Consider the following 14,126-nt stretch of genomic DNA (forward strand, 5'->3'; position numbering starts at 1 on the left):
TAGCTAGCACACTGACGATATACTGACCAGACACTAGCTAGCACACTGACTATATACTGACCAGACACTAGCTAGCACACTGACTATATACTGACCAGACACTAGCTAGCACACTGACTATATACTGACCAGACACTAGCTAGCACACTGACTATATACTGACCAGACACTAGCTAGCACACTGACTATATACTGACCAGACACTAGCTAGCACACTGACTATATACTGACCAGACACTAGCTAGCACACTGACTATATACTGACCAGACACTAGCTAGCACACTGACTATATACTGACCAGACACTAGCTAGCACACTGACTATATACTGACCAGACACTAGCTAGCACACTGACTATATACTGACCAGACACTAGCTAGCACACTGACTATATACTGACCAGACACTAGCTAGCACACTGACTATATACTGACCAGACACTAGCTAGCACACTGACTATATACTGACCAGACACTAGCTAGCACACTGACTATATACTGACCAGACACTAGCTAGCACACTGACTATATACTGACTATATACTGACCAGACACTAGCTAGCACACTGACTATATACTGACCAGACACTAGCTAGCACACTGACTATATACTGACCAGACACTAGCTAGCACACTGACTATATACTGACCAGACACTAGCTAGCACACTGACTATATACTGACCAGACACTAGCTAGCACACTGACTATATACTGACCAGACACTAGCTAGCACACTGACTATATACTGACTATATACTGACCAGACACTAGCTAGCACACTGACTATATACTGACCAGACACTAGCTAGCACACTGACTATATACTGACCAGACACTAGCTAGCACACTGACTATATACTGACCAGACACTAGCTAGCACACTGACTATATACTGACCAGACACTAGCTAGCACACTGACTATATACTGACCAGACACTAGCTAGCACACTGACTATATACTGACTATATACTGACCAGACACTAGCTAGCACACTGACTATATACTGACCAGACACTAGCTAGCACACTGACTATATACTGACTATATACTGACCAGACACTAGCTAGCACACTGACTATATACTGACCAGACACTAGCTAGCACACTGACTATATACTGACCAGACACTAGCTAGCACACTGACTATATACTGACTATATACTGTCCAGACACTAGCTAGCACACTGACTATATACTGACCAGACACTAGCTAGCACACTGACGATATACTGACCAGACACTAGCTAGCACACTGACTATATACTGACCAGACACTAGCTAGCACACTGACTATATACTGACTATATACTGACCAGACACTAGCTAGCACACTGACTATATACTGACCAGACACTAGCTAGCACACTGATGACCATTCTACACCAGCCAGTGAAGGTGAACAAGTAAACACTTTAGGTGGAGATAACTGGGACATAACCTGTGGCCACTCTATGACTACTACGACCATTCTATGACCACTCTATGACCACTATATGACCACTCTATGACCACTCTATGACCACTACGACCATTCTATGACCACTCTATGACCACTCTATGACCACTATATGACCACTCTATGACCACTCTATGACCACTACGACCATTCTATTACCACTCTATGACCACTTTATGACAACTATATGACCACTCTATGACCACTCTATGACCACTACGACCATTCTATGACCACTATATGACCACTATGACCATTCTATGACCACTACGACCATTCTATGACCACTCTATGACCAACACAACTATTCTATGACCACTCTATGACCACTACGACCATTATATGACCATTCTATGACCACTCTATGACCAATACAACCATTCTATGACCTCTCTATGACCACTACGACCATTCTATGACCACTCTATGACCATTACGACCATTCTATGACCACTCTATGACCAACACAACCATTCTATGACCTCTCTATGACCACTACGACCATTCTATGACCACTCTATGACCAACACAACCATTCTATGACCACTCTATGACCACTACGACCATTCTATGACCACTCTATGACCACTACGACCATTCTATGACCACTCTATGACCAACACAACCATTCTATGACCACTCTATGACCACTATGACCATTCTATGACCACTACGACCATTCTATGACCACTACGACCATTCTATGACCAACACAACCATTCTATGACCACTATGACCATTCTATGACCACTACGACCATTCTATGAGCACCTTGTGACCACTACGACCATTCTATGACCACTCTATGACCACTACGACCATTCTATGAGCACCTTGTGACCTCTACGACCATTCTATGACCACTCTATGACCACTACGACCATTCTATGACCACTCTATGACCAACACAACCATTCTATGACCTCTCTATGACCACCACAACCACTCTATGACCACTCTATGACCACTCTATGACCACTACGACCATTCTATGACCACTCTATGACCACTACGACCATTCTATGACCAACACAACCATTCTATGACCACTCTATGACCACTACGACCATTCTATGACCACTACGACCATTCTATGACCACTACGACCATTCTATGACCAACACAACCATTCTATGACCACTACGACCATTCTATGAGCACCTTGTGACCACTACGACCATTCTATGACCACTCTATGACCACTATGACCATTCTATGAGCACCTTGTGACCACTACGACCATTCTATGACCACTCTATGACCACTACGACCATTGTATGAGCACCTTGTGACCACTACGACCATTCTATGACCACTCTATGACCACTACGACCATTCTATGAGCACCTTGTGACCAACCACGGTCTCTCTCTGGAAGACGACGACCCTGCCTCCCTTGTCCCCCTGTAGCCAGCAGATCTCCTGTGTGGTTGAACTCCACTGTAGAGATTACATCAGCTAGGAGAGAGAGAGGGAGCGAGGAAGTAAAGGGGGGTGTATGGGGAGAGAGAGAGAGAGGGAGAGAGAGAGAGGGACAGAGAGAGAGGAAGTAAAGGGGGGGTGTATGCGGGGAGAGGGGGAGAGAGAGAGAGAGAAAGGTAGAGAGAGAGAGGGAGGGAGAGAGTGAGAGAGAGAGGGAGAGAGAGAGAGAGAGAGACAGTAACAGTAGAGCGAGAGAGAGGGAGAGAGACAGTAGAGAGAGAGAGAGAGAGAGAGAGACAGGGAAAAGGTAGAGAGAGGGAGGGAAAAGGTAGAGAGAGTGAGGTAGAGAGGGAAAGAGAGAGAGAGAGAGAGGGAAAAAGTAGAGAGGGAGAGAGAGAGAGAGAGAGAGAGAGAGGGGAAAGAGAAGTGAGATCAATACAGTATCAGTTTCCGTAACATCAAAATAACCGGTATGGTGAAGCTGCTTCCTGTCCTGATCAGTTTCTATAACATTAGAATAACTGGTGACGTTTGGGACATATAGCATTACGTAGAGAATAGGACGAGCTTTGGGAGTAGAACATCAACAATATTAATTACCTAAGAACCACTGAGTCAGCATCCTACCATTATACTGTTACTACCCCATAAGGGTTCAGAACCACTGAGTCAGCATCCTACCATTATACTGTTACTACCCCATAAGGGTTCAGAACCACTGAGTCAGCATCCTACCGTTATACTGTTACTACCCCATAAGGGTTCAGAACCACTGAGTCAGCATCCTACCATTATACTGTTTACTACCCCATAAGGGTTTAGAACCACTGAGTCAGCATCCTACCATTATACTGTTACTACCCCATAAGGGTTCAGAACCACTGAGTCAGCATCCTACCATTATACTGTTACTACCCCATAAGAGTTCAGAACCACTGAGTCAGTATCCTACCATTATACTGTTACTACCCCATAAGGGTTCAGAACCACTGAGTCAGAATCCTACCGTTATACTGTTACTACCCCATAAGGGTTCAGAACCACTGAGTCAGCATCCTACCATTATACTGTTACTACCCCATAAGGGTTCAGAACCACTGAGTCAGTATCCTACCGTTATACTGTTACTACCCCATAAGGGTTCAGAACCACTGAGTCAGAATCCTACCATTATACTGTTACTACCCCATAAGGGTTCAGAACCACAGAGTCAGTATCCTAGCATTATACTGTTACTACCCCATAAGGGTTCAGAACCACTGAGTCAGTATCCTACCGTTATACTGTTACTACCCCATAAGGGTTCAGAACCACTGAGTCAGAATCCTACCATTATACTGTTACTACCCCATAAGGGTTCAGAACCACTGAGTCAGCATCCTACCATTATACTGTTACTACCCCATAAGGGTTCAGAACCACTGAGTCAGTATCCTACCGTTATACTGTTACTACCCCATAAGGGTTCAGAACCACTGAGTCAGAATCCTACCATTATACTGTTACTACCCCATAAGGGTTCAGAACCACTGAGTCAGTATCCTACCATTATACTGTTACTACCCCATAAGGGTTCAGAACCACTGAGTCAGTATCCTACCGTTATACTGTTACTACCCCATAAGGGTTCAGAACCACTGAGTCAGAATCCTACCATTATACTGTTACTACCCCATAAGGGTTCAGAACCACTGAGTCAGCATCCTACCATTATACTGTTACTACCCCATAAGGGTTCAGAACCACTGAGTCAGCATCCTACCATTATACTGTTACTACCCCATAAGGGTTCAGAACCACTGAGTCAGTATCCTACCGTTATACTGTTACTACCCCATAAGGTTTCAGAACCACTGAGTCAGTATCCTACCATTATACTGTTACTACCCCATAAGGGTTCAGAACCACTGAGTCAGCATCCTACCATTATACTGTTACTACCCCATAAGGGTTCAGAACCACTGAGTCAGTATCCTACCGTTATACTGTTACTACCCCATAAGGGTTCAGAACCACTGAGTCAGTATCCTACCATTATACTGTTACTACCCCATAAGGGTTCAGAACCACTGAGTCAGTATCCTACCATTATACTGTTACTACCCCATAAGGGTTCAGAACCACTGAGTCAGTATCCTACCATTATACTGTTACTACCCCATAAGGGTTCAGAACCACTGAGTCAGTATCCTACCATTATACTGTTACTACCCCATAAGGTTTCAGAACCACTGAGTCAGAATCCTACCATTATACTGTTACTACCCCATAAGGGTTCAGAACCACTGAGTCAGAATCCTACCATTATACTGTTACTACCCCATAAGGGTTCAGAACCACTGAGTCAGCATCCTACCATTATACTGTTACTACCCCATAAGGGTTTAGAACCACTGAGTCAGTATCCTACCATTATACTGTTACTACCCCATAAGGGTTCAGAACCACTGAGTCAGAATCCTACCATTATACTGTTACTACCCCATAAGGGTTCAGAACCACTGAGTCAGTATCCTACCATTATACTGTTACTACCCCATAAGGGTTCAGAACCACTGAGTCAGTATCCTACCATTATACTGTTACTACCCCATAAGGGTTCAGAACCACTGAGTCAGCATCCTACCATTATACTGTTACTACCCCATAAGGGTTCAGAACCACTGAGTCAGTATCCTACCATTATACTGTTACTACCCCATAAGGGTTCAGAACCACTGAGTCAGTATCCTACCGTTATACTGTTACTACCCCATAAGGGTTCAGAACCACTGAGTCAGTATCCTACCATTATACTGTTACTACCCCATAAGGGTTCAGAACCACTGAGTCAGAATCCTACCGTTATACTGTTACTACCCCATAAGGGTTCAGAACCACTGAGTCAGTATCCTACCATTATACTGTTACTACCCCATAAGGGTTCAGAACCACTGAGTCAGTATCCTACCATTATACTGTTACTACCCCATAAGGGTTCAGAACCACTGAGTCAGAATCCTACCGTTATACTGTTACTACCCCATAAGGGTTCAGAACCACTGAGTCAGTATCCTACCATTATACTGTTACTACCCCATAAGGGTTCAGAACCACTGAGTCAGCATCCTACCATTATACTGTTACTACCCCATAAGGTTTCAGAACCACTGAGTCAGCATCCTACCATTATACTGTTACTACCCCATAAGGGTTCAGAACCACTGAGTCAGTATCCTACCATTATACTGTTACTACCCCATAAGGTTTCAGAACCACTGAGTCAGCATCCTACCATTATACTGTTACTACCCCATAAGGGTTCAGAACCACTGAGTCAGTATCCTACCATTATACTGTTACTACCCCATAAGGGTTCAGAACCACTGAGTCAGTATCCTACCGTTATACTGTTACTACCCCATAAGGGTTCAGAACCACTGAGTCAGTATCCTACCATTATACTGTTACTACCCCATAAGGGTTCAGAACCACTGAGTCAGCATCCTACCATTATACTGTTACTACCCCATAAGGGTTCAGAACCACTGAGTCAGAATCCTACCGTTATACTGTTACTACCCCATAAGGGTTCAGAACCACTGAGTCAGTATCCTACCATTATACTGTTACTACCCCATAAGGGTTCAGAACCACTGAGTCAGTATCCTACCATTATACTGTTACTACCCCATAAGGGTTCAGAACCACTGAGTCAGAATCCTACCGTTATACTGTTACTACCCCATAAGGGTTCAGAACCACTGAGTCAGTATCCTACCATTATACTGCTACTACCCCATAAGAGTTCAGAACCACTGAGTCAGCATCCTACCATTATACTGTTACTACCCCATAAGGGTTCAGAACCACTGAGTCAGTATCCTACCATTATACTGTTACTACCCCATAAGGGTTCAGAACCACTGAGTCAGTATCCTACCATTATACTGTTACTACCCCATAAGGGTTCAGAACCACTGAGTCAGTATCCTACCGTTATACTGTTACTACCCCATAAGGGTTCAGAACCACTGAGTCAGTATCCTACCATTATACTGTTACTACCCCATAAGGGTTCAGAACCACTGAGTCAGCATCCTACCATTATACTGTTACTACCCCATAAGGGTTCAGAACCACTGAGTCAGTATCCTACCATTATACTGTTACTACCCCATAAGGGTTCAGAACCACTGAGTCAGTATCCTACCATTATACTGTTACTACCCCATAAGGGTTCAGAACCACTGAGTCAGTATCCTACCATTATACTGTTACTACCCCATAAGGCAGGGGTTTTTAAACTTTATCAGCCTGGCACCCAAATTAGAATTGTTGTGTTTTCCTGTGACTCAAGCGTAGGAAAATATGTAACTATATGTACATTTTGGCACATTTGTTATGCCCTTATGCCTAAAACAAATGCAATATAGACAAAAACAAATAACAATGAAATTAAATATTCATATGAATATAGTATATTCATGTTTATTTCCCCCCATTAAAAACACTCTTACATATCTGTCTAGATTGGAACTGCTGCTTTTAAAATACAATAAATCATTTTCATCCTTAACTGGAATAAAGTGATTGATCACATCACACAGGTGTAGACTAGAAAACACAGTCCTAATGAGAGGTGTGTGGCTGGTTGAAGTTTTCAACGAGCAGGTCTATTCTGGGCTCCGTGTTTAACAATGCAACACTGAGGTCATACTCAGCAATGAGACTGTTTCTGTACTTGTTTTTTTTAAGTACATTACCACTATATCTGGTAATGTAGTTAATGTACGTTCAGAGCCAGCCAGCAACATGGAGGAGTCCAGCTCTGAACTCCTAACTCTCTCTCAAACAAAGTCTCTGACTCTGAACTAGTTGTAGGCCTATCTTTTGTCATATAGTGCCGTTGTACCCTACATTATAAGTGTACCTAAGGGGACAGAGAGGTATTATAAACCTACCTAAATTGACAAAAGAGGTGTTATGAGCCTACCTTCGGTAACAGAGATATGGTGGAAGCCTACCTTCGGTAACAGAGATATGGTGGAAGCCTACCTTCGGTAACAGAGATATGGTGGAAGCTTACCTTCAGTAACAGAGATATGGTGGAAGCCTACCTTCGGTAACAGAGATATGTTGTAAGCCTACCTTCGGTAACAGAGATATGTTGGAAGCCTACCTTCGGTAACAGAGATATGGTGGAAGCCTACCTTCGGTAACAGAGATCTGGTGGAAGCCTACCTTCCGTAACAGAGATATGGTGGAAGCCTACCTTTGGTAACAGAGATATGTTGGAAGCCTACCTTCGGTAACAGAGATATGGTGGAAGCCTACCTTCGGTAACAGAGATATGGTGGAAGCCTACCTTCGGTAACAGAGATCTGGTGGAAGCCTACCTTCGGTAACAGAGATATGGTGGAAGCCTACCTTCGGTAACAGAGATATGGTGGAAGCCTACCTTCGGTAACAGAGATATGGTGGAAGCCTACCTTCGGTAACAGAGATATGGTGGAAGTCTACCTTCGGTAATAGAGATATGTTGGAAGCCTACCTTCAGTAACAGAGATATGGTGGAAGCCTACCTTCGATAACAGAGATATGTTGTAAGCCTACCTTCAGTAACAGAGATATGGTGGAAGCCTACCTTTGGTAACAGAGATATGGTGGAAGCCTACCTTCAGTAACAGAGATATGGTGGAAGCCTACCTTCGATAACAGAGATATGTTGTAAGCCTACCTTCGGTAACAGAGATATGGTGGAAGCCTACCTTTGGTAACAGAGATATGGTGGAAGCCTACCTTCGGTAACAGAGATATGGTGGAAGCCTACCTTCGGTAACAGAGATATGGTGGAAGCCTAGCTTCGGTAACAGAGATATGGTGGAAGCTTACCTTCGGTAACAGAGATATGGTGGAAGCCTACCTTCGGTAACAGAGATATGTTGAAAGCCTACCTTCGGTAACAGAGATATGTTGGAAGCCTACCTTCAGTAACAGAGATATGGTGGAAGCCTACCTTCGGTAACAGAGATATGGTGGAAGCCTAGCTTCGGTAACAGAGATATGGTGGAAGCCTACCTTCGGTAACAGAGATATGGTGGAAGCCTACCTTCGGTAACAGAGATATGTTGAAAGCCTACCTTCGGTAACAGAGATATGGTGGAAGCCTACCTTCAGTAACAGAGATATGGTGGAAGCCTACCTTCGGTAACAGAGATATGGTGGAAGCCTACCTTCGGTAACAGAGATATGGTGGAAGCCTACCTTCGGTAACAGAGATATGGTGGAAGCCCATCTTTGGAAATTAAGTGGCGCTCTAGGTCTACGTAAGTTGACAGAGTTATAATAAGCGTACATAGAGGTATTATAAGCCTACCTAATGTGACATAGAGCCATTATAGACCTACTTAAGGTAACATAGATGTATTATAAGCTTTGATTATATAGTGGTATTATAAACCTACTTAAGGTGACATAGAGCTGTTATAAACCTATGTAAGGTAACATAGCGATATTATAAACCTACATATGTTGACAGAATTGTTATAAACCTACTTAAGATAACAGAGGTGTTATAAACCTACTTAAGGTAAAAAAGGTGTTATGAGCCTACCTTCGGTGACGTAGTCTCGCAGGAAGCTGTGGTTGACTTTGGAGCTCTCAGTGTCCTCCCCCATCGGAAGCAAAGGAAGGGGGACCCGACCTGGACCAATCAGAGCTCTCTCTCCCCTCCCAGGCTCTGCCCATACTGCTGGGGCCTAGCGCAGTGGCCTGGGGCAAGGCATCATGGGATATGGAGGGGCGGAGGTATAGAGAGGATAGAGGGAAGAGAGGGAGAGGTGTGGTGAGGATGGAGAGAGAGAGGGGGGGAAGAGAGGGAAGGAGTTTGGTGAGGTGTGGAGAGGGACAGAAGGGTGAACAGGAGAGGGGGTGGAGAGAGAGAGAGAGAGAGAGAGATTAGGTAGAAAAGGGTGAGAGGGGAGGGGACCTGAGAGAGGTGGATCACCCACACACACACGCACAACACGCGGCGTGACCTCTGATAAAAACACACACTACACACACCACAACACACACCAGGCCCAGCAAGAGAAGGCCCGAAACAATGACAAGTCCACTGATATGCGTTAGAGAGAGTAGTCCATTTGTCTGCCTGTGACTGTGTGAGAGAGAGAGGGAGAGAGTAGCACTCCTTCGTGCTCGCGTGCGTGATAATATCCGCTGCGCTGCAGTATTTCCTTGGTAACAAACAGGAACAGGAACTGTAGCAGCAGCAGTAGTAGCAGGAGTATTTCCTTGGTAACAAACAGGAACAGGAACTGTATCAGCAGCAGTAGTAGCAGGAGTATTTCCTTGGTAACAAACAGGAACAGGAACTGTATCAGCAGCAGTAGTAGCAGGAGTATTTCCTTGGTAACAAACAGGAACAGGAACTGTAGCAGCAGCAGTAGTAGCAGGAGTATTTCCTTGGTAACAAACAGGAACAGGAACTGTAGCAGCAGCAGTAGTAGCAGGAGTATTTCCTTGGTAACAAACAGGAACAGGAACTGTAGCAGCAGCAGTAGTAGCAGGAGTATTTCCTTGGTAACAAACAGGAACAGGAACTGTAGCAGCAGCAGTAGTAGCAGGAGTATTTCCTTACTAACAAACAGGAACCGTATCAGCAGCAGTTCTTGGTCTCAGAGTGTGGAAGTCCTTGAAGGAGAGCGCAGGAGAACAGGATCTCTGCTTCTGCAAGAGGAGGAGGAGGAGGAGGAGGAGACAAGGCCTCGACACACCTTCCTACGTTCTGCCTGTCGGCTTGTTTGCCTGCCAGTCTCTCTGCCTTTCTGTGTCTCTGCCTGCGTGTCGGTCTGCCTGTCTGTCTGTCTGCCTGTCTATTGCTGCTATGTCCTCTGTACTGCAGTGTCACTGAGCAGGCAGGCAGGCAGGGGCACGTGTGTCTCTGTGTGGAGAGGAAAGGAGAGAGAGAGAGAGAGAGAGAGAGAGAGAGAAAAGGGTGGCGGGATGAGCGAAAAGGAGAGAGGGAGAAAGCGAGAGTAGAGGATGCTGTGGGTCTGTCGCTGCAGCCTCTTTCCAGCTTAGCCAACCAGAGCACAGCTCTCAGTCACGGCTCCGCCCACTGCAGGTGATGAGAGGGAAGTGACCAGCAGAGGGAACAGTGGAGAGAACGAGAGAGGAGGAGGAGAGAGAGTGAGGTCTGAATACCCATACCAGTGTACTACATAATTCAATTGCATACTATGCACTCATCGTTGCATACTATTTAGCACGTACCGTTTAGCAAATGGTATGCAGTATGCCAGCCTGATGATAGCTAATTTCCAATTAGATCAATTTCTCTAAACTCTGAATAGAATATGAATGGAGTTATAGACCTCCTCAGGCTGGTTATAGACAATCAAATTCAACCTAATGGAGTTATAGACCTCCTCAGGCTGGTTATAGACAGACTGTCACATTCAACCTAATGGAGTTATAGACCTCCTCAGGCTGGTTATAGACTATCACTTTCAACCTAATGGAGTTATAGACCTCCTCAGGCTGGTTATAGATAATCACATTCAACCTAATGGAGTTATAGACCTCCTCAGGCTGGTTATAGACAGACTATCACATTCAACCTAATGGAGTTATAGACCTCCTCAGGCTGGTTATAGACAGACTATCACATTCAACCTAATGGAGTTATAGACCTCCTCAGGCTGGTTATAGACTATAACATTCAACCTAATGGAGATATAGACCTCCTCAGGCTGGTTATAGACAGACTGTCACATTCAACCTAATGGAGTTATAGACCTCCTCAGGCTGGTTATAGACTATCACATTCAACCTAATGGAGTTATAGACCTCCTCAGGCTGGTTATAGACAGACTGTCACATTCAACCTAATGGAGATATAGACCTCCTCAGGCTGGTTATAGACTATCACATTCAACCTAATGGAAATATAGACCTCCTCAGGCTGGTTATAGACTATCACATTCAACCTAATGGAGTTATAGACCTCCTCAGGCTGGTTATAGACAGACTGTCACATTCAACCTAATGGAGTTATAGACCTCCTCAGGCTGGTTATAGACTATCACATTCAACCTAATGGAAATATAGACCTCCTCAGGCTGGTTATAGACTATCACATTCAACCTAATGGAGTTATAGACCTCCTCAGGCTGGTTATAGACAATCACATTCAACCTAATGGAGTTATAGACCTCCTCAGGCTGGTTATAGACTACACATGCAACCTAATGGAGATACGACCTCAGGCTGTGTTATGGAGACTATCACAGTTCAACCTGGGAATGGAGGACACAAGGGAGCTGTCAACCGTGATGGCGAGATCATGGAACCAATCACTTCCCGGAAGGAAGATCAGCTCCTCTTGCCGAGGCTTGGTGTATAGTATCCACACTGACATGTCTACCAATGGAGTTAAGACCTCCTTTCAGGCTGGTTATAGATTAATTGTGTGTCCATCTGCATACCAATGGAGATGACAGACCCCCAGGCTGGTTATAGACAATCACATTCAACCTAATGGAGATACAGACCTCCTCAGGCTGGTTATAGACAATCACATTCAACCTAATGGCAGATGAGAGAGAGTTAGCTTTAGCAGTGCGGAGAGCCTCCGTAGAACAGAGAAGAGCAGTCTCAGTTGAATGCCCAGTCTTGAAACCTACTATTAGGATCAAGAAGGTCATTCTGGAGGTTACTAGACTCCAATCACGTTCAAGATCTAATGGAGTTATAGATCCTCAGGTCTGAGTTGTAGACATCGAGGACTTTCAACGTAATGGAGTTTTAGACCTCGCTCAGGCTGATTTAGACGAAATCTCCAGCGTCAAGGAACTAATGGAGTTATAGACCTCCTCAGGCTGGTTATAGACTATCACATTCAACCTAATGGAGTGATAGACCTCCTCAGGCTGGTTATAGACAATCATATTCAACCTAATGGAGTCATAGACCTCCTCAGGCTGGTTAGAGACAGATTGTCACATTCAACCTAATGGAGTTATAGACCTCCTCAGGCTGGTTATAGTCTATCACATTCAACCTAATGGAGTGATAGACCTCCTCAGGCTGGTTATAGACAGACTGTCACATTCAACCTAATGGAGTTATAGACCTCCTCAGGCTGGTTATAGTCTATCACATTCAACCTAATGGAGTTATAGACCTCCTCAGGCTGGTTATAGACTATCACATTCAACCTAATGGAAATATAGACCTCCTCAGGCTGGTTATAGACAGACTATCACATTCAACCTAATGGAGATATAGACCTCCTCAGGCTGGTTATAGACTATCACATTCAACCTAATGGAGATATAGACCTCCTCAGGCTGGTTATAGACAGACTGTCACATTCAACCTAATGGAGTTATAGACCTCCTCAGGCTGGTTATAGACTATCACATTCAACCTAATGGAGTTATAGACCTCCTCAGGCTGGTTATAGACTATCACATTCAACCAAATAGAGTTATAGACCTCCTCAGGCTAGTTATAGACTATCACATTCAACCGAATGGAGATATAGACCTCCTCAGGCTGGTTAGAGGCAGATTGAGATCACAGTCATGTTAAACGCCGTAGATGTTGGCTCAATTGGAAATTACCTTTAATTAACAAACTCGCTACAACTTGCAATCGGATTGCATCCCGGCCAAAGAATCAAAAGATGATTATAATAACACATGGACTTCCTGACTTGATGGAAAGGAGACATCTATAAAGAATAAACAGGTGATTATAATAACACATGGACTTCCTGACTTGATGGAAAGGAGACATCTATAAAGAATAAACAGGTGATATAATAACACATGGACTTCCTGACTTGATGGAAAGGAGACATCTATAAAGAATAAACAGGTGATATAATAACACATGGACTTCCTGACTTGATGGAAAGGAGACATCTATAAAGAATAAACAGGTGATTATAATAACACATGGACTTCCTGACTTGATGGAAAGGAGACATCTATAAAGAATAAACAGGTGATTATAATAACACATGGACTTCCTGACTTGATGGAAAGGAGACATCTATAAAGAATAAACAGGTGATTACATGGACTAATAATACATGATAACATTTCAAAATAAAGAATCTATGAGTAAACAAAATAAGATTTACAAAATAAAGATAAAAACTAAAAGCAGTAAATGCTGGAATGCTCTTAAATAATCAAAACCCCATGTTACCAAAACCCCATGTTACCCCAAACCCATGTTATCCACCCC

The 14,126-nt window shown here is 43.9% G+C and overlaps 1 pseudogene; it reads right to left on the reverse strand.

The window, feature by feature from the left end:
- Positions 1 to 11,081, reverse strand: part of LOC123724071 (serine/threonine-protein phosphatase 2A 55 kDa regulatory subunit B gamma isoform-like) — a 19,333-nt pseudogene extending 8,252 nt beyond the window's left edge.
- Positions 11,082 to 14,126: the final 3,045 nt, after the last annotated feature.

Source organism: Salmo salar, chromosome ssa08 (genome assembly GCF_905237065.1).
Source record: "Salmo salar chromosome ssa08, Ssal_v3.1, whole genome shotgun sequence".
In the NCBI taxonomy this organism is placed as follows: domain Eukaryota; kingdom Metazoa; phylum Chordata; class Actinopteri; order Salmoniformes; family Salmonidae; genus Salmo; species Salmo salar.